Consider the following 21,012-nt stretch of genomic DNA (forward strand, 5'->3'; position numbering starts at 1 on the left):
TCGCTTCCCATATCTGTCCATAGTCCTAGACTCCTTGTTAGGTGGATGGACAGATGACAAAGTTTCTGCCAACTTCTTCTTTGTGGCTGTTGCTACCACCATGGCATCAACAGGTATGCCCTTAGATAAAAACGGTTTGTCTTGAGGTGCAGTTATAAATTTAGCAGGTCTCCTGGGGGTTGGTTCCACTGTGTCTGGAGCTGACCATGCCCACCGAGCCACCACCGACATAAGTGGGTCGAAAGGCAGACACACCCAGGAGGTGGAGGGTCGGGAACCAAATGCGTCCAGAAATACCGACTCATCCTCGGAAGGGGCTAGGGTATTCCAGTTACCCCTCTGCTTAAGGATTTCAAGGATGTCTGAAAAGGAGACATCTTCAGACAGGGATCTCGGGGACTCTTCCGAATCCTCTAGTTGGTATCTGATGTGACAGACTCAGGGGAGTCAATGTGCTTCCTCTTGCACTTTCTCTTACGAGGTGGCTCCTCTGAGTGATCAGGGGAGGCCTCAGAAGAGGAAGAAACACCCAAAGGGGTGCCCTGGAGTGCTGGTTCCCCATGCTTGGGGTCAGGAGGAGAGGCAGACGCAGGCACCATATGGGGAGGGGCCGATGGGATTGATCATGGGACTGGCTCAGGGGCCAGTACACTCCTCATGATCTCGAAGGCGTCCCTGCCCAGATGCAAAGAAAACTCTAGTTCCGAAGAAATTGGAATCCCTCTCCGCACTGAGGGGGACGGCTCCGAAGCCGATGTAGAGGCCGAGCTCACCTGCGCCGAAGCTCCGAAAGGGAGAGCGGGGTCGGAAAGGGTCCGATGCCACTCGCCCCCTCAGAGCCAACGAGGGAGTCCCGGCACCCAGATCCCTCCAAGTACGGGACCAAGGATGGTATCGGAGCCGACGACGGAACCAAAGGAGAAGGTATCGGAGCAGACGGTTCCACGACTCGAACCCCAACGAACTCCGGCTCCGAACTCAAGGGAGGAGTTGGAGAAGGAATATTTGCAGAAGTGGACAGAGCCGACACCTGATGAAGGGGGGCTGGACAACATTTTTGCTAAGGCCTGCGATTTCAGCAACCTGCTGGCCACTCTCTCCAAATCATGATCTGAAAGTCTGGAGGACCGAGAGGAGTGAGAGGACTTATGACTGTGCTCCGATTGGAGCAGAGGTGACCGTGGAGCCAAGCGTATCGACTCCAAGGAGGGAGACCTAGATCTTTTTCGACTCACGGACAGCTCTGAAGTTCATGTTGGAGCCGTCTGTGAGGGAGGCACATCGGCTCCAGCCGGAGCCGAGGAGGATGGTGGTGCTTCACCCAATAACGGCTCAGAACATGGAGCCAAAGACTTGGGTGGCTTGGAGGATTTCACAGGCTAAGCTTTAGCCGGTGAATCCTGTGGCTTAAGCAAACCCCAAAGGATTAGCTTATTTTTGCACTCCTGCAGGACCCTTGGGCTGAAAGCATGACAGACTGAACAAGAGTCCTGCAGGTGCACCGCGCCCAGACAGTAGACACAAGAAGTGTGACCATCTGTCAGAGACATCTTCTGACAGCATGAGTCACACTTCTTGAAATCGGGCACTTTAGTATCCTTGGACATGTTATCTCACACACACACACACACACACACACACACACACACACACACACACACACACACACACCCCAAGGAGAAAAAATGCACACACACAAGCAAAAAACAAGTTAGCAGGTATAACTAACTAAACTATACAGCTAACACACACTAACAAAAATCTAAGTAAGTCTACTAATACTGACACTACCTAAAAACAATCTATATTATATATATATATATATATATATATATATATATATATATATATATTTTTTTTTTTAAAACAAAAATGGTTAGCCTCTAACTGAAATGGCTACCACTAAACGAAGGGAGGGGGAGGGGTGAGGAAAACTCTCTAAGTAAAACGAGTTTTCAAGAAAAACAAGAGGGATAAATGCTATCTAGGGAATCTAGCTTGGGGAAAGTACAACTAAGTAATTAGGTACACTATGAAGAAAAATTTTTTGTTAAATTAGTAAAAATACAAAAAAGTATACGAGCCTGAGCCAGTAAGACAACCTTGCAGTCTGAAGCGGCAAACGAGATCTGGGTAGCTAGCGCCAGGCATCATGGGATATGGGGTAGCCTTGAGCCAGTAAACAGCTCTCGAGCTATTGAAGATGCCCGAGTCGGAGCCAAGGATCGGCTCCGAACCCAACCAGCAAGAATGAAGGCGAGATAGACAACTTAACATCCAATGTTATCTGGGCTTAAAGAGAATTCTAAGATGCATCTTAAGTAAGCCTTCTTGATCTATACAAGGACTTTGGCCATCAGAGTAAAGAGGCGCACAGCATAAAAGAACATCACTGTCCACGGGAATGAGAATGCATCAGTTTTAATGGCATTTTTACAAGGCATCCTGGAAAAGAACTGTTTTAGTTGTCTGTTGAAACTAGTATTTTTGGGGACTTCTCCAGACATCTGTTTAGACAATCTGCTACTGTGTTGTGCTCTGACAGAAAATAAGTTGTGTACAGGGTTAATCATTACTGAACTGCTAAATCCAAGTGAATCGTGACTAGTCTGCAAAGAGGATAGGATCTCCCCCCATTGTTTATTTACATTCCACATCACTGTGGATGCTGTCTGTTGTCAATAACAATGGTCCAAGTCCACACAGTTGACTTAGTGCATTGAGTGGTTTCATCAGGGATATAATTTCCTCACCATTTCCTTGAAATGTGTGTGTTTGTATCTGAAGTGGGGCTCCCAAATGTCTTGGTCTTGACTCCTTGAGACACTGTCCCCATGCAAAAATGGCTGTAATGACTGACTGAGAAGGAACAGTGGCAGAAAAGGGAAGATTTAGGTTTACAAGAGATTGACTGGCCCATCAGTTGAGTCCTTTCTTTAGAAAAATTGAGAACAGTAATTGGAAAGGATAGAGGTTGTAGATGTTGGGTCCAGATCGATTTGAAGACCAGTGACATTTCTTCAATGTGGAGTCTGGCATATGGAGCTATTGAGAATGGAAGAGGACAGATTCAGAAAGTAGTGACGGTAAGAAAGAGCACTTTCTCCAGGGATAGGAAGTCTGTTATCTGAGGTGTGTCCAGAAGACAACCTATGAAGACTATCTTGTGGGAAGGGATCAAAGATGATGTCTTTGGATTTAGCCTGAATCCCAGTTTGCTAAAAAGATGCATACTAAAGTGAAGTGATTATATAAAAACGAACCAAACAAACCAAAGTACTCCACAATTGCTCGGTAGTTCAGAAATGGAGTGCAAGCACTCAAATATGCCAAAGTCCACATACTTATTTGTAACACTTTATTCACATCAATAAAAATAATAAAAAGAGAAAGAATCAAGCACTTTCGTCTCCAGATTCGGTGACTTTATCAAGATGGAACAAACACCCTTAACTGTTCTATTTAAATCATCCATAATTAAATGATGGACCAATCATGACCCAGGATGCATATATAATTCATTAGTAATGAAAACCTGCAATGGACATCTAAACTGTAAATGCTTACTGAAAAAACAAACATATTTGTGAAGTCGTTTAAAGTGAAGAGATGCCAGAGGGGTCTATGTGAATGCCTTGGAGTCTGCATAAGACTACGACTGGGGCAAGGAAAGTGGTGGAGACTCAAATTTTTTTTTTGACCAGGAAGCCTCTGGATGATAGCAGAGGGAAAAGGGTTTGTAAAGGTACCATTTTCAATTCTGGAACCAGACGAAGGGCGTTCAGTTTTGAAAGGTCAAAAATGGGCCAACAGGTACCTTCTTTTCAGGAGCCTTTTCCTTGTTGAGAAGTGAGAAATGACTCTAATACTCCCTAAGATAACATATATGAAATAATTTGAGTGAAAAGAAGAATTTGGTTCCTCAAAGGGCTAGAGATCCAAGAATGAATGGTCTGAAGCCTATAACCATGCTGATTTTTAAACCCTGATTTTCAATGGGGTAAACAGCAGGATACGTTGTTTGCAACTTTGGGAAGAAGGTGTGTGTGTGTGTGTGTGTGTGTGTGTGTGTGTGTGTGTGTGTGTGTGTGTGTGTGTTGGGGGGGTTAAGAGGAAAAGATAATTTGTTTATTTTCATTTGTAAGTACGGTCCCTGAGATCCATTCTTTTCTTGAACTGTTGCTTGGAAGACATTTGCTGGGCTGATTTAAATGCCTTTTAAAGGAAAGGCCTTGGGTTAGATGGATAATTTCTTTGCTACTTAGTAATGGGAAACAAAATGTTGACTGAAACCCAGCATCAGACCAATGACCTATTTGTAAAAAGGAGATGGAATGGCAACTTAGTATTCAAGCTGAAAGACGACCTGGTCTCAATGATATCATTAGCACTGTCAGTATTTTGAAAATCCAAACTTTAACTTAGTCACTTGTCCACTATTTCCACACAATATTATGTATGCACATACATATACATAACATATGATTCCCTCTACATATTCATATTTCACTAACTTTTTTATAATATTTTAAGTATTTTTATATTTTATGCTTTATTTTATATGTATGCATTTTTCAAGGAAAATATTAAAAAAAATGTTAGTTGTTAGTTTATACCAGTACTGTAAGCCAACAGGGTGCTGGTGGAAATTGGGCTGCTGTTGGCCGAAGGAGGAGAGGAGGTGGAAGGCATAGCCGAAGGCAGGAAGAGAGGAGAAAGGCTAGGACTGTGGTAGTAAGGGTCGGAACTTTGAATGTTGGCAGTATGACTGGTATAGGGGGAGAGCTAGTCGATATGATGGACAGAAGGAAGGTTGGTATATTGTGTGTGCAAGAGACCATATGGAAGGGGAGTAAGGCTAGGTGTATTGGAGGTGGGTTCAAATTGTTTTATCATGGTATGGATGGGAGAAGAAATGGCGTAGGAGTTATCCTGAAGGAACAGTATGCTAAGAGTGTTTTGGAGGTGAAAAGAGTGTTGGATAGAGTGATGTTTATGAAGCTGGAAATTGATGGTGTAATGATGAATGTTGTTAGTGCATATGCTCCACAAGTTGGGTGTGCGATGGACGAGAAAGAAAAATTTTGAAGTGAGTTGGATGAAGTCGTGATGACTGTACCAAAGGCTGAGTGAGTGGTGACTGGAGCAGATTTCAATGGGCAAGTTGGTAAAGGGAACAGAGGGGATGAGAAAGTGATGGGTAGGTATGGTGTTAAACAAATGAATGCAGATGGTCAGATGGTAGTGGATTTTGTGAAAAGGATGAACATGGCTGTGGTGAATACGTATTTTAACAAGAGGGAGGAGCATAGGGCAACATACAAGAGTGGAGGAAGATGCACATAGGTGGATTATATCTTATGTAAGAGGGCCAGTTTGAAAGAGATTGGAAAAGTACAGTTGTGTACCTACCATAAATGTAGATGTTTGAGTGTATTCACTGTTGCAGTCATTACACTTGGGTTATCCTGCTGGCAGGCTACCCGCAGTCAGCCTGAATTCCAAAGTCCTGGTCCGGCGTCAGTTGCTGTTGCCTCTTCCCTGATGTCAGTGCGCCAGGGGGTATATAAGATGCAGCCGATGCAATTTTCTTCAGTTTTTCTTGTCCCAGATATCAGGTGCCCCCAAGAAGGTAGGCAATACACATTGCTTATAAAAAATATACACTGAAATAAACACTACCTTCATCTACAAGCAAATACACCACATAGGTTGTATAGGACAGAGAAGTACAGATAAGTCCCAGCAAAGAAAGGGGGATGGTGAGTGGGTAACCTGGACTGCAACAGTGAATACACTCGAACATCTACATTGATGGTAGGTACACAACTGTACTATGTTCATCGTGTTTCACTGTTGCAGTCATTACACTTGGATTGAATCCCAAAGCTGAGGTTGGGCGGCTGGGTCTAAATATGATTATGAGTGGCTATGAGGCCCTGCAGAACTGCAGTGGCAAAGCCTGCTCTGGATTTAGAGTAAAGAGGTAAGTGGTATTGCTTGGTAAAAGTGTGCACTGAACTCCAAGTTGCAGCTTCCAAAATTTCCTTGGTTGGTACTCCTCTGAGAAAGGCTGCTGATGTGGCTGCTGCCCTGGTAGAATGTGGTCTAATATTCTTAGGCACTGATTTGCCATGCTGTGCATAGCAGAAATGAATGCAGTATCCTATCCATTTTGAAATAGTCTGCTTTGAAATAACCTTTCCTTGTGATCCTGCAGCATATGCCACAAAAAGTTGCTCAGTCTTTCTGAAAGCTTTAGTTTTGTCCAAGTAGAAGTGTAGCTGCCTGTGTATGTCCAAAGAGTGCAGAAGTCTCTCCCCTTTATTCTGGTGATTTGGATAAAAAGTTGGCAAATGAATGGTTTGGTTAAGAGCCACACTGGATACTACCTTTGGCATAAATGTTGGGTTTGTCCTTAGAGAAACCCTGTCCTGATGGAAAATGATAAAAGGTTCCACTACCATTAATGCCTGTAACTCTGAGACTCTTCTTGCTGAAGTTATTGCTAGGAGCAGAGCAGTTTTCCATGATAAGAATTTTATCTCAGCTGTATTGGCTGGCTCAAAAGGAGGCAGTGTGAGCTTTTCCAAGGCAAAGTTGAGGTCCCATGTAGGTATTGGTGCTATCCTTGGGGGTCTTACGTTTTTGGCCCCTCTGAGGTACTGTCTTAGCAGTGGATGTGAAAAAATAGGAGGTTCCATATTGTAATGAGCTGAAATGGCAAAGGCATGGATCTTAATTGATGAGAAGGATAGGCCTTTGTCCAGCATCTCAGTTAGGTATTGTAAAATCTGAGGAATATTTGGAACAAGCGGTTCAAGTCCTTGTGCCTGGTTCCAAGCACAGAATCTCTTCCATTTTTCTGCATAAGATTTTCTGGTGCTGGGCCTCCTGACTTCCAAAATGACATCCATAACTGCTTTAGAGAAAGGTGTGTTCTGAGTGGTTATATTATTCGCCATGCAGCCAGATTTAAGGTTCTGAGTTGGTTGTGCAGGATGTGATTGTTTTGTTGGGTCAGAAGATGAGGAATTTGAGGTAAAGTCCAGGCTGGGCCTTGAGACAAGTTGTTTAAGATTGGGTACCAGTGCTGGCGTGGCCAGTCTGGGGCGATTAGAATAATTTTTGGCTTCTCTTGTCTGACCTTTAGGAGTACCTTGGGGAGGAGAGGCAGTGGGGGAAAGGCATAAACTGTCAGGGCTTTCCAGCTGAATGATAGAGCATCCACCTTCCATGCTTGAGTGTGGTAAGTCCTTGTGCAGAATCTCTGTAATTGGCAGTTGTGAGGGGAGGTAAATAGATCTATGTCTGGGCATCCCCATTTCCTTGTTATTATGCTGAAGACTTGTGGATCTAGTTTCCACTCATGAGGGTCCATGAGGTTTCTGCTTAGTTCGTCTGCCAAAGTATTTTTCTTTCCTGGCAGGAATTGTGCCTGTAGATGTACTTGATAGGTCAATGCTGTGTCCCACAAAGTCATGGCTTGCCTGCAGAGGGGGTAGGAATGTGTGCCCCCTTGCTTGTTTATGTACCACATGACTTTAGTACTGTCCGTCTTTAGCAAAAGTTGTCCTGGATGAAGCAGATCCTTGAAGGCTGTGACTGCATTCTGTACAGCTAGCATCTCTTTTTGATTGATATGAAGATGCATTTGGTCTGCGGGCCACGTGCCCTGAATACATTTTCCTGCCATGTGTGCCCCCCCAGGCATAATCCGATGCATCTGTTGTTAGTGTCTGCCTGGCTGTGAGTAACGTGAATGGCTGTCCCTTGTTGTGGTGACAGGCCAGTGCCCACCATTGAAACTCTTGTTGCAGGCAGGGAATGAGAGTAATTATTGTTTCCAGGCTGTGGCAATGTTGAGTCCAAACACTTTTTAGATACCACTGTAGCTTCCTCATATGCAGTCTTGCATATGGAATTAGCAGAATGCAGGATGCCATGAAGCCCAAAGCCTGCAGAATTTGTCTTGCAGGCAGCTGGGTCTTTGTTGCCATCATTTGGAAGTAATGAGTCAGTTGCCTTTGTTTGTCTGGCGTGATATAAGCCATCTGGGCAGTTGTATTGAAGCTTGCACCCAGGAATATTATCTCTTGAGAGGGCACTAATTTTGATTTCTTTTCGTTTACTATGTACCTTAGGCAAATTAGTAATCTTTTTACAAACGCCAGATGCTTTAGTAGAATGTCCTTGCTCTCTGCTTGCTTGAATAAGGCAGTCGTCCAAGTAGGGATATATTTGAATTCCTTTTTGTCTTCAAAATGCAATTACTGATGCCAGGCATTTTGTGAAGACCCTGGGTGCAGTAGATAAGAAAAAGGGCAGTGCAGAGAATTGGTAATGCATTGAGCCAGCTATGAATCTGAGGTATCTTCTGCAAGATTGTCTAATTAGGACATGCAGGTATGCCTCTTTGAGGTCCAAAGTAACGAGCCAAGCCTTCTTGCCCAGCATGGGTAGAAGTTGCTGCAGTGTCAACATTTTGAATTTTGGAACGTCCAGGAAAGTATTTAGAGCAGACAGGTCCAGAATTGGTCTCCAGGCTTTGTCCTTTCTGGGTACCAAGAAAAGTCTTGAGTAAAATCCTTGCCCTGCTCTTGCTGTGGTACTTTTTGAATTGCCCTCATGTCCATGAGAGCAAAAATTTGCTTTTATGCCTCTGCCATTTGATTGTGTGACAGGTCTGGCATACCTTTTGCCCTTGGGAGGGTATGAAAGTGGAACCTGTAACCCTGAGAAATAATATTCAATACCCATTTGTCCTGAGTTATCATGTGCCAGTTTTGTGAGAAAAGTGCTGCCAAAAGGTAAGTGCTTGGCATTGGTAGTGGGAAGTCATTGAGACGGTTTCCTATATGGTTGTGATTTGTCTTCTCCGCCTTTGGAGGCTGAAGCACTCCATTGCTTAGGTCTGTATGAACCTTGGGGCTGAGATCTGCCTCTTGGGCGTCTGTATCTGCCTCTTTGTGGTCTGACACTGGAAAGGACCAATTTTTAGAACGCCAGTTCCTGCTAAACCTGGGTGGCTGAACCTGTAAGAAATCCTTTACTGTTTGCATTGATTTTGCTTTATCCTCCATTTTCTTCTGCCTTAACACCAAACAAAGTATCATGCTGTAGTGGAGCATCCAATAATTTTGCTTTAACATGATCAGGTAAAACTCTGTTCTTTTAACCAAGCATGCCTTCGAATGACATAACCTGTAACTGCGGCTCTGCAAGAAGCCTCTACTGAATCAAAACCACATTGCAAATTATGCTTTCCCACTTGTTCAGCTGCATGCAATAAATCCTGCATTACCTTATTTTCTCAACATTCAGAGCTTGTCAACATTTTCTGTTTTAGCAGAAACAATAGGTATTGCTGATATTTAAGCATGTAAAACTGGCAGTTTAAAACCCTTACAGCTAAAGTAGCAGAGGTGTAAACTTTTTTCCCCCATCTGTCCAGTGCTCTAGAATCCCTATCAGAGGGAACAGGGTTTTTTGCAGTGGAAGTGGAAGCCTTGACCCCTTTGGGACCCTGAGAAATTGTTTCTGGATCAGCAGCAGGGTTTTTATAAAGAAATGTATGTGAATCTGGAACCCTGTAGTATCTATCTGGCTTAACTGGTGCAGGGGGTAAAGAATCTGGAGACAAACTGGATTCAGAAAATACATCATCAACAATATCTAGCACAGGAGGGATAGCAAGACGTCTGTGCTGAGGCAATAAAAGAAAGTCTCTGAGCCTTTTCTTGGATTCTGAATAATCCTGGCTCTCCCAATGGAAATGCTCCCTCATGGTGTGCAGGGATTCCCCAAAAGAGTAGTCCTCAGGAGGAGAGGCTGAAGGGATAGATTCTTCAGCATCAGAGTTCTCATAGGGAGGAAAAGAATATCCCTGTTCTGAAGAGGAATCAGAAGAAATAGAAACCTGGACAGAGGAGTCATAGTCAGTGTCTTGCCTAGACCTTTTATCAGGAGAGGGATGGGAGCCCCTGATCAAAGTAATTAGATCCTCGGCCATTTTAAGCATCTGTTTCTTAGGCATGGATGACTGTCCAGGAGAATGCTGTACTTGTTTCTTTGTCTTTAAAGGTGTTTTAGACTTTGCCTTGGCTGCTGAAGTGGTCTTGGTAGTAAGCTGTGTAGGTCTGAAAACACCCTCAGAAGCCGATGCCTGCTCAGCGGCTCTGGACCCATCTGAGGGAATAGTTTCCGTAGGCCCAATACCTTGAGTTTCCAGAGGCCTAGTTGTCTCCATGTGGGAATCGGAGGCGGCCTGTGGCTCTGAGGTAGCGGGTGTCAGGGGCTGCGAAAGCACCTCACTTAGAACCGGTGAACCGGCGACTGGCCTAGAAGAGGCTTCGTTGTCAGTTTTCGACCTCGGATGCCTGTCCTTTTCTTTGTCCTTGCGCTTTTTATGAACTCTGGTCATCGGTTGTTCCGACGGCATTATATAGTTAAACCTTGGGTCAAAGTAATGCAAAGCAAAATCGAACCGACGCTTAATAGTGTGTTGGTTGAATCTAGCACAAAACCGACAACTAGCAACGTTCTGGTCAGGGCCTAGGCAAGGAATACAGTAAGAATGAAAATCCTTATGAGGTATTTGCTTCCCACAAGAAATACAATTGTTAACTTTTACTGACATCGGTCTGGAGCAAGAAAAAGTTTCCCCAACGGAGTACTTAGCTTTATTGAAGACTTCGGATCTGAAATTCAATTTAGAAAATCTCAGGAGTCGGCTGACTGGCATTTGCAAACTGCTTTTGCTTCAGGCACCGCGCGGCAAGAAAGACTTAAGAAAATGGCGTCGGCTGTATCTTATATACCCCTGGCGCACTGACGTCAGGGAAGAGGCGACAGCAACTGACGCCAGATCAGGACTTTGGAATTCAGGCCGACTGCGGGTAGCCTGCCAGCAGGATAACCCAAGTGTAATGACTGCAACAGTGAAACATGATGAACATCTGTAAAGTGGTGACTGGGGTAAAGTGTCGTTAGGCAGCATAGGATGGTGGTTTGTAAGATAATGTTGGTAATCAAGAAGAGGAGGAGGAGGAGTGTGAGGGCAGCACCAATGATCAAATAGTAGAAATTGAAAAAGGGTAATTGTGAGGTGGAGTTCAGGGAAGAGTTAAGTCAGGCACTGGGTGGTAGTGAAGAATTACCAAATAGCTGGGTAACTACAGCAGAGCTAGTAAGGGAGACGGCTAGAAAGGTGCTTGGTATGACATCTGGACAGAGGAAGGACAACAAGGAGACATGGTGGTGGAATGAGGAAGTACAGGAAAGTATACAGAGAAAGAGGTTGGCAAAGAAGAAGTGGGATTGTCAGCGAGATGAAGAAAGTAGACAGGAGTATAAGGGGATGAGGTGCATGGCAGAGATATAGGTGGTGAAGGCTAAGGATAAGGCATATGAAAAAGTTGCATGAAAGGTTGGACACTAAGGAAGGAAAAAAGGACCTGTACCGATTGGCTAGACAGAGGGGCCGAGCTAGGAAATATGTGCAGCAGGTAAGGATGATAAAGGATAATGACGGAAACATACTTACAAGCGAGGACAGTGTGTTGAGCAGATGGAAAGAGTACTTTGAGGGGTTTATGAATGAGAGGGACAGAAGGTTGGATGATGTGGGGATAGTGAATCATGAAGTGCAATGGATTAACAAAGAGGAGGTAAGGATAGCTATGAAGAGGATGAAGAATGGAAAGGCTGTTGGTCCAGATGACATACCTGTGGAAGCATGGAGGTGTTTAGGTGAAATGGCAGTGGAGCTTGTGACCAGATTGTTTAATGAAATTTTGGAAAGTAAGAGGATGCCTGAGGAATGGAGAAAAAGTGTTTTGGTACCAATTTTTAAGAATAAGGGTGATGTGTAGAGCTGTAGTAACTACAGAGGGATTAAATTGATAAGTCACAGCATGAAGTTATGGGAAAGAGTAGTGAAAGCTAAGTTAAGAAGGGACGCGATGATTAGTGATCAGCAGTATGGTTTCATGCCGGGAAAGGGCTCTACAGATGCGATGTTTGCTCTGAGAGTGTTGATGGAGAAGTACAGAGAAGGTCAGAAGGAGTTGCATTATGTTTTTGTAGAATTAGAGAAAGCATATGACAGGGTGCCTAGAGAGGAGTTGTGGTATTGTATGAGGAAGTTGGGAGTGTCAGAGAAGTATGTAAGAGTGGTACACGATATGTACGAAGGTAGTGTGACAGCAGTGAGGTCTGTGGTGGGAGTGACGGATGCGTTTAAGGTGGAGGTGGGATTACATCAAGGATCAGCTCTGAGCCCTTTCTTATTTGCAATGGTGATGGACAGGTTGACAAACGAGATCAGACAGGAGTCCCCATGGACTATGATGTTTGCAGATGACATTGTGATCTGTAGTGAGAGTAGGAAACAGGTGGAGGAGACCCTGGAGAGGTGGAGATATGCTCTAGAGAGAAGAGGAATGAAGGTCAGCTGGACTAAGACAGAATATATGTGTGAATGAGAGGGAGGAAAGAGGAATGGTGAGGATGCAGGGAGTAGAGTTGGCGAAGGTGGATGAATTTAAATACTTGGGATCAACAGTTCAGAGTAATGGTGAGTGTGGAAGAGAGGTGAAGAAGGGAGTACAGGCAGGATGGAGTGGGTGGAGAAGAGTGTCAGCAGTGATTTGTGACAGACAAGTATCAGTAAGAGTGAAAGGGAAGGTCTATAAGAGGGTAGTGAGACCATCTATGTTATATGGGTTGGAGACAGTGGCATTGACAAAAAGGCAGGAATTAGAGCTGGATGTGGCAGAGTTAAAGATGTTAAGATTTGCACTGGGTGTGACAAGGGTGGACAGGATTAGGAATAAGTATAATGGTGGGTCAGCCCAGGTTGGAAGGTTTGGAGACAAAGCCAGAGCGGCAAAATTACGTTGGCTTGGACATGTGCTGAGGAGGGATGCTGAGTATATTGGGAAAAAGATGCTAAGGATGAAGCTACCAGGTAACAGGAATAGAGGAAGGCCTAAGATAAGATTTATGGATGTGGTGAGAGAGGACATGCAGGTGGTTGATGTGACAGAGCAAGATGCAGAGGATAGGAAGAAATGGAAACAGATGATCCGCTGTGGTGACCCCTAAAGGGAACAGCCAAAAGATGATGATGATGAGTTTATTTATGATTAGATGCCTTTAAATATGGTGACAGCATTTAATTGATCAGCGTTTAGTACTAGATAAGTTGGTTTCATCACGATAGATTGTTATACAAGCTTTCAATTAACCTTTTTTCTTTTATCAAATGAAATACATATTAACTGTAGACAACAGCACTAATAAAGCTGTTTTCTTTTTGTGTTACTTACGTGCATTTTTTTTTTTTTTTACAGTTTTTGAGGATCTCACTTGAATAATGAGAATGTAATTTTCACATGGGACTCAAAAGTTATCTGTGTGGAGTGCATCTGCCGAGCAGATATACCAGGCACTTTTTAAGGTTGCAGAGAATGCTGCAGGCTGTTTTAGTGCTGATGAAATTCAGGGCTCGGTCAAACTCTAGAAATTTTGCTTGCTGGAGTGGAGTGCAGTGCTGTAGTGTGTTTTATTATAAAGGTTTGTGGCAAACTTAGCAATGTTGTCGTACTTATTGAGTTTGTAAAGCAGTGGGGTTTTTTTTTGAATATGGTTAGAAGGATTCACTTCAGAAGCTCGAATTACCAAAATCTCGAACTGCAAATAACCGAAACCAAAAGATCGAGTTTCGGAAACTCGAACTTCTGAAACAAAACCAACAAATAAAAAAACCCCACAAACCTCGCTTCGGCCCCCTGCACCCCCCATGTGGGGGGCTGTGCCCCCCACACCCCCCTACTTAAATATACCAACTCCAAAATCGCGCTACAGTGGGGAGATGGGAAATCTCCCATCTTGCGCTGCATGTGGAAGCGCAAAACAGGAGATTTCTCATTTCCTGTCAACACCGCAAAACAAATAAAACATTACGTACACACACAGCGTACAACAATACTTGCCTCTGTGTGCACGTAACATATTAAGGTAATTAAACTCTTATTTTTGAACACTACACATATTCGATTTACTGAAATCTCGATCATATGGCCTCGACCATATGAAATTCGAGATTTCAGTCATTCGATTATGTGAAGTGTTTCCGGTTAGAATGGGTGCACTACCTGGCAAGCAAACTAAATAAATAAATAGAGGAGTTTTACAAAATTGCTGGATAGAGCCAAATTTGGGCCAAACGATATTCAGCATTTGGGGTTAAATGTGGATTACTTTTGTATAAACTGCTTAATTTTTGGTTATCTTTAGATACAATGAAGTGAATATAGTAGTCAAATTTTAAATTATTATTCGTGATTCCACCGAGAAGCTTCGCTTGTCAGACTCGTTCAACTATCATCTTATTCTTAGAGATAACAGTGAGGTAAGGATTGTTTTTGGAGCTGACATTTCATGTAAAGAAAAGTTGTTTGGGGAGGCATCACTTAGTAATAACTGGGAACATCCGAGGCATTCATCTAACTTGGATGATGTGAGCTGAGTCAGTTCTTCAATTTTTGCAGCTGAGGTGGCTGTGCAAGTCAAAGTAGAGCTGTCAGCATTCTGTACAATGGTGATGTTTTCAGCTACTGTGAGCATGCTGTTGAACATATTGAAAAGCAGGGAGCCGGAGATGGATCCTTGCAGAATACTTACTGCACTGGTGAGATATGCAGAGAAAATACCTTTCCATTTAACAGACTGAAAGTTCCCTGAGGGATAGCTTCTGAACCAGGTTAGACACCAGGGGCTTAGATCAAGGATGTTTGATCAAGAGATATGATGTTGCAATCCTTACAGGGTAACAGGAAGACTGAGGTAGTAAGGAGATTTTGTCTTAGCTGGGTACATATTGTGTTTATAAAGGATAGGACTGCTGAACCACTGCTATTCTGTGGTCAAAAATATGCAGTTTGGGATATGAGATTATACTTTGTGAGGTAACCTAGTAACAGGCATCTGTATTACATTATCGAACTTTTAAAAGTTTGAACGTCATGTGGTCGACACCATATAATTAAACTTTTAAAAGTTCGAAAATGCAATAAAAAAATAAACCAAAGGGAAAAAACTACCTGAATAGTTTAAGCAGGGGGCAACCCCCTGCACCCCCACACCCCCGCTCTTTAAATATACCAACTCTGAAATCGCACTACAGTGCAGAAAAGGGAAATCTTCCCATTCCACACTGTATGGAGATCTCCGTTGAAACGTTCAAACTTTTAAAAATTTGATCATATGGTGTCAACCATATAACGTTCAAACTTTTAAGAGTTTGACAACGTCATATAGACCCTAGTAACAGTGGTGTATACATTTTTCACGTTGTGTGGAAGTGGAAGACAGCACTCCTATAGCTCCGTAGTTTGAGATGATACTAACCTGTCCACTTTTGTGGATAGAAATGATACAGGACTGCATCCATAAAGTAAGCACATACTATTCTTTGTTAGATCTGTGTATAAGTATAGTGACTCTGTAGGTGATGGTGTTAACTGTCAGTTGAAAAAACACATAGGGGATTTTGGCAGGGGCCAAGGAAGTAGATTTTAATTTAGATAGTAGCTTTTTAATTGTTTTGGTGGATACTTCTTCTTCTTTCGGCTTTTCCCAGTTAGGGGTTGCCACAGCGGATCACCTGTCTGCTCATGATTGGCAGTGGAGTTTTACGGTGTTGAGTTGCCAGTCTGGCGCCCAACCTTCCACAGAAGGCACACACACCCACACCTAGGGCCAATTTAGAGTGTTCAATCCACCTACAGCATGTCTTTGGGATATGGGAGGAAACCAGAGCACTCGGAGGAAACCCACGCGACCACAGGGAGGACATGCAGACTCCGCACAGAAGGCACCCCAGCCGAGGACTGAACCGGAGAACCTCTTGTTGTAAGGTGGGAACGCTAACTGCTGCACCACCGCAGCAGACTGAATGGATGAAAAAGTTCTTGTGATTTCTAAATTTGTTTTGTTGCGAGTGACAGTCCAAATTACAGTTACTTGTAATTGTTTGAGTTGCTGGGGAGGTGTTAATGAAGTTTTTATCAGGGTTCCAAAATAATTTTGGGTTGTGTGAACCACATTTGGAGATAGTGATATAATGATAGTATTTTTTTTCTTTTGTATTTATACTGTTTTTTTTTTTGTTTGTTTTGTTTTTTTTTTACTGCATTTCTGAGTGTTCTGTAGTTCTGATATGCTAGTAAAGTATTGTCATTTTGTATCAGTCCTTCCACAGGCTTTGTCTCTCTTAATCATTATTCATTTGATTTCACTACTAAGCCAGGGAGATGTGCTGCATTTCATTGTTTATCAACATAAGTGTGCTACCATATTCAGAATCCCAAGGAATGCCTGATTAAAGTAGGAGACCGAACCACTGAGAAAGAAGAAATGTTAGAGGTGTACATTTACATGACAGTAACAAGGTGATAATACCATGGACATTAAAATACTTTCTAGGTCAAGATGAGACAGCAGTTGCTGTTTCCATTTTGGTCACTTAGATTGTCAGGTAGGATACCAGAGGACTTTATGTGTGACAGGTTAGGTGCAAGGATGCCAACTAAAGTGCTTTATATTCCTATTGTGATATCTATTTTAATTGGTTCTGACAGCAACTGCATCAGGGTAGAGAGATTTAAAGAAAGGTTCCTTAGTGTATGGCTAGAATATTAGCTGCCAATCAATGTTAACGTAACTCAGAATTAGGGTATCTTGTTTTATGTTTGAAGCAATGTGGAACAGGATGTCTTCTAGGATTTTTATAGCTTATGAGGTTTTAGGAGGAATGCAGCTTATGGATAAATGTAAAAAGATGTTGGAGTTAGGTAGAAAAATTTACTATGAAAAGTTATGATTTATTAAAGGTTGGAATGGGGGCAGAAAAGGGAAAAAGAAGTTATGTTCTTACAATAACGTTACATCTGTGATGTTGATCTTCATTCATTCATTACTGATGGATGTTGGTTCTGTCCTCGGAATCGAGTCAGCCGTTATAGCAAGACTGTGCCAGCCAAAAAACTCTCGAGCTAAGCTTTTATCCATAGTGCCCCTCTCCATATTACCACAGATTGTGTTTGCTCGTAAGGAAAGGACAGAGTACAGACAGTAAAGTGGAGGCTTTTTCTGAGCAATTTCCTTATTATAGGATAGGACCATATCCGAACCCCCAAGAGTTTTACAAAGGAGGATGGTGGGTGGATTGTAATGAATGAATGAAGATCAGCAACACAGATGGAACATTATGGTAAGAACGTAACTTCTTTATCTGATGTTGTTAATCTTCATTCATTCCTTACTGATGGAACAGAGTCCCTAACTACCTTGTTTCCTGGGTGGCCTATGGAAGAATATTTCTGAGTACCATTGAGACAAAGGTGGTTCTCCCCCTTGAGACCTTATCCAATTTGTAATGCGCGATAAAGGTATGAGGAGAAGTCCATGTTGCTGCTGCACAAATGTCATCCATGGAAGCCTTTGCATGGAAAGCAACAGAAGTTGCCACTGATCTTGTGGAATGTGCTTTGATCTTAGAAGGTAAAGCTACCTTGTTACATTGACAAATAAAGGTAATGGAATCTCTCAACCATTTAGATAAGGTAACTTTGGACACTGGCCTTCCTAATTTTGGACCTGAGTATGCTATAAATAATTGGTCTGACTTACGTATGGATTTAGTTGTGTCTAGGTAAAAACACAGTTGTCTGTGAACATCAAGCAAATGCAAGGAATATTCTCCTTTAATGGAGAAATTCAGAAATAAGACAGGTAGATCAATGGTTTGGTCAATAGTCAAATCAAAGATAACCTTACGTAAAAATGAGGGATTGGTCCGGAGTGATACTCTGTACTTATGGAAGGTCATGTAGGGGCATTTTACAGACAAGGCTTGTAATTCAGAATATTCTTCTAGCTGAAGTAATGGCCACCAAGAATAGGGTTTTCCAGGATAAATATTTTAAGTCACAATTGCTGCAGATTCAAAGGGAGGGCAAGTTAAGGTTTGCAGGACCAAAGTCAAATTCCATGGCTCAATCGGTTGTTGGGGGGGGGGGGGTCTGATATGTAAAACTCCCTTCAAAAAGGATTTACAGAGCTGGTGAGAAATTAGGGATGAACCTTCAAAGCCATTGTGGAAGTTAGAAATTGCAGCTAAGTTTATTCGAATGGAAGAAGCTGCAGCTCCTGAGTCAAGGAGGCTGGACAGATAATCTAAAACCATGGACAGTGGTGCTGAAAAGAGTTTTATTATTTTAACTAGAGAACCACTAACAAATCTCTTCCATTTGTCGAGATAAAGTTTTCTGGTGGATGGTTTATGGGAAGCCAGAAGAATGTGCCAAACAGGGTAGGACAGGTTGTGCTGCCTGGCAATCATTGGACGTGTAGGAACCAAGCTGTCAGCTTGAAGTTCGATAAATTTGGATATGTTAATCCCTGTGGATGTGACAGTAGTTCTGGTGTTGGATCCAGAACCCAAGGAAGCTGTATCAGATGAGCCCAAAGTACGGGAAACTAAATTTGTCGAGGCCAGTAAGGTGCAATGAGGATTACTTTGCTTTTCAACCGATGAGCTTTATTCAAGAATTGTGGAAGTGGAGGGAAAGCATAAAGAAGTCCTGTGTGCCAATCGTGTACAAGAGCATCCCTCGGGGACTCCTCTTTTGGGGAAATTAGGGCAAAGTAGCTGCTGCATCTGTGACTGTTGGGGGATGCAAATAGGTTGCAGCAAGGCTGGTACAAGCGTTCGAAAATCTTCTTCGCTATGACAGGATTGAGGGACTACTTATGAGGCAGGAGGATGCATCTGTTCAGGTTGTCTGCAATCAAGTTGGAATCCCCAAGAATGTGCATTGCTATCAGAAAGCAGTTGGAAGCTATCTCCCACTGCCAAATTCTCATGGCCTCTCGAAGCAATGGGTAGGACTTTGTTCCACCTTGTTTGATGTACCAGTCTACTGACATGTTGTTGGACTGGATTGCAATCGTTCCTGAAGGGAGAACACATTGAAATGCTTGCAACACTAGAAGCACTGCCCTCAGTTCTAGAACACTGATATGCAGATTGTACTCTGTGGGTGACCAAGTGCCTTGGACAGTCTTTCCCTGGTAGTGCCCCTCCCACCCGATCAGGGCAGCATCCCTGGTCACTACGGCCTTGGGCTGAGCAGGGGAGAAAGGTTAACTCCATAGGTTCTCTTCTGGGTTCATCCACCAAATCAGGTCCTGTTTGCAATGATTTGTTATCCTGATCTGAAAGGACATGGGAAGATTCAAGGGGGACCATTGTGTCAGCAAAAGCCACTGAAGAAGTCTCATGTGCAGTCTTGCTAATGGGACCACAGTTATGGATGCCACCATAGACCCTAGTAGTTGAAGGACTGCCCGTGCTGGTACTTTGTCCTGACTATCACTTGGAGCTTGATCTGAGTCACTGTATCCTGTGAGGAGGGAGGCAGACCAGGCAAGATTGGGTATCGAACTCTGCCCCAATAAACTCCAGTCTTTGAGTTGGAATTAGCTTGCATTTATCTCTGTTTACTGTTATACCTAGGTATTCCAAGAGACGTAAGGTATAATGGGTTGCTAAGATTAGTAGATGCTTGGTTGGGGCAGTGAGGAGCCAATTGTCTAGGTATGGAAACACTCAGAATCCTTGCAGTCTCAAGTGAGCGGTTACTACTGCCATGCATTTTGTGAACACTCTGGGGGCTGTAGACAGTCCAAATGACAGTGCTCGAAATTGATAGTGATTGGCTGCCAGCCAGAAGCGGAGGAATCTTCTGGATCTCTTTTCCATTTTTATGTGGTAATATGCATCCTGAAGATCTATAGAACAAACCCAATTATCTTTGCTCAGAAATGGGAGACTAGACTGTACCATGACCATCCATAATTTGGCTTGTTTGATGAATTTGTTTAGGATGCTGAGGTCCAGAATTGGCCTCCAGTCCCATGTTTTCTTTGGCACTAAAAAGAACTTTGAGTAAAAGCAGGATTCTATGGAGGGACTGTTTGGATGACTCTTTTTTTAAGCAGCTTTTGAATTTCTAAGGTTGCTGATTCCCTTTGACTGGGTGGAACATCCGCGGATGCGCCTCAAATGCCTTGGGAAAATACTGAAGGGAATGTGATAACCTCTGGTGATGACCGTCTGCACCCAAGAATCTGTGGTTATTTTTTTGTCAGGCAAAGTGGAGCAGAGAAAAACGACCCCTGACTACCTCCAGAGGCAAGCAATCAGGCCGCTTCTCAGAAGCGCTGATAGGGCTGCCTGGAGAAAGAGTCTCTGGATCCCTGGTTACGTGGACCCCCTCTGCCCCTGAAAGGGTGTCTTCCAGCTGAGATCCCCCCTTTACCCTGGGGGGAAAACTTGCCATGTGTGTCATGGAAAGGACGTGGGACTTTCTGTACCACATTTTTCCGCTCCTTTAATTTCTGGAATAGGATCGTTGAGGTGTGGAAAAACATACACCCATGTCAGACAAGGTCTTACCATCCTTTTCACACCTGGCCAAAGTGTATTTTACCTTTGGGACAAAAAGAGAGGAGGCCTCTATGGGGGATTTATGAAGGAAGACTTAAAAGGATCCGCGAAGTCACAAAGGCGTATACAGACGTGGCATCTGGTAACAATGCTCGCGCTCGCTGTCCTAGCCGTCCCTTTGGTAGAATGGACTCCAGGTTCGCAAGCTGTGAGGCAACTTTGTCCTGTACCTCATCAGACACTGCACCTGCCAGGGTTTCTGAGAGTTCTGAAATCAGGTCTCTTTGAAGTCTCCGAGTAAAAAAATGCCAGACAGTTCAGAGACCGGATGGCAAAGGTCACTGAATAAAACACCTGCTTCCTAAGTCTGTCTATTGCCTAAGACTCCCTGTTTGGGGGATGGACAGTAGACCTCTCCTCGGCTAGCTCTTTTTTTTAGCTGCCGCCACAACCATAGCATCTACGAGAAGGCCTTGGAATGGTGTGGGTTGCTT

At 43.4% G+C, this 21,012-nt stretch overlaps 1 protein-coding gene across 1 annotated transcript in view; it reads right to left on the minus strand.

Moving 5' to 3' along the window:
• LOC122811072 (diacylglycerol kinase zeta-like) overlaps positions 1–21,012 on the minus strand; it is a 3,109,428-nt gene that overhangs the window by 563,684 nt on the left and 2,524,732 nt on the right. The window lies entirely within an intron of this gene.

Source organism: Protopterus annectens, chromosome 9.part0, assembly GCF_019279795.1.
Source record: "Protopterus annectens isolate FY-2018-M chromosome 9.part0, PAN1.0, whole genome shotgun sequence".
In the NCBI taxonomy this organism is placed as follows: domain Eukaryota; kingdom Metazoa; phylum Chordata; order Ceratodontiformes; family Protopteridae; genus Protopterus; species Protopterus annectens.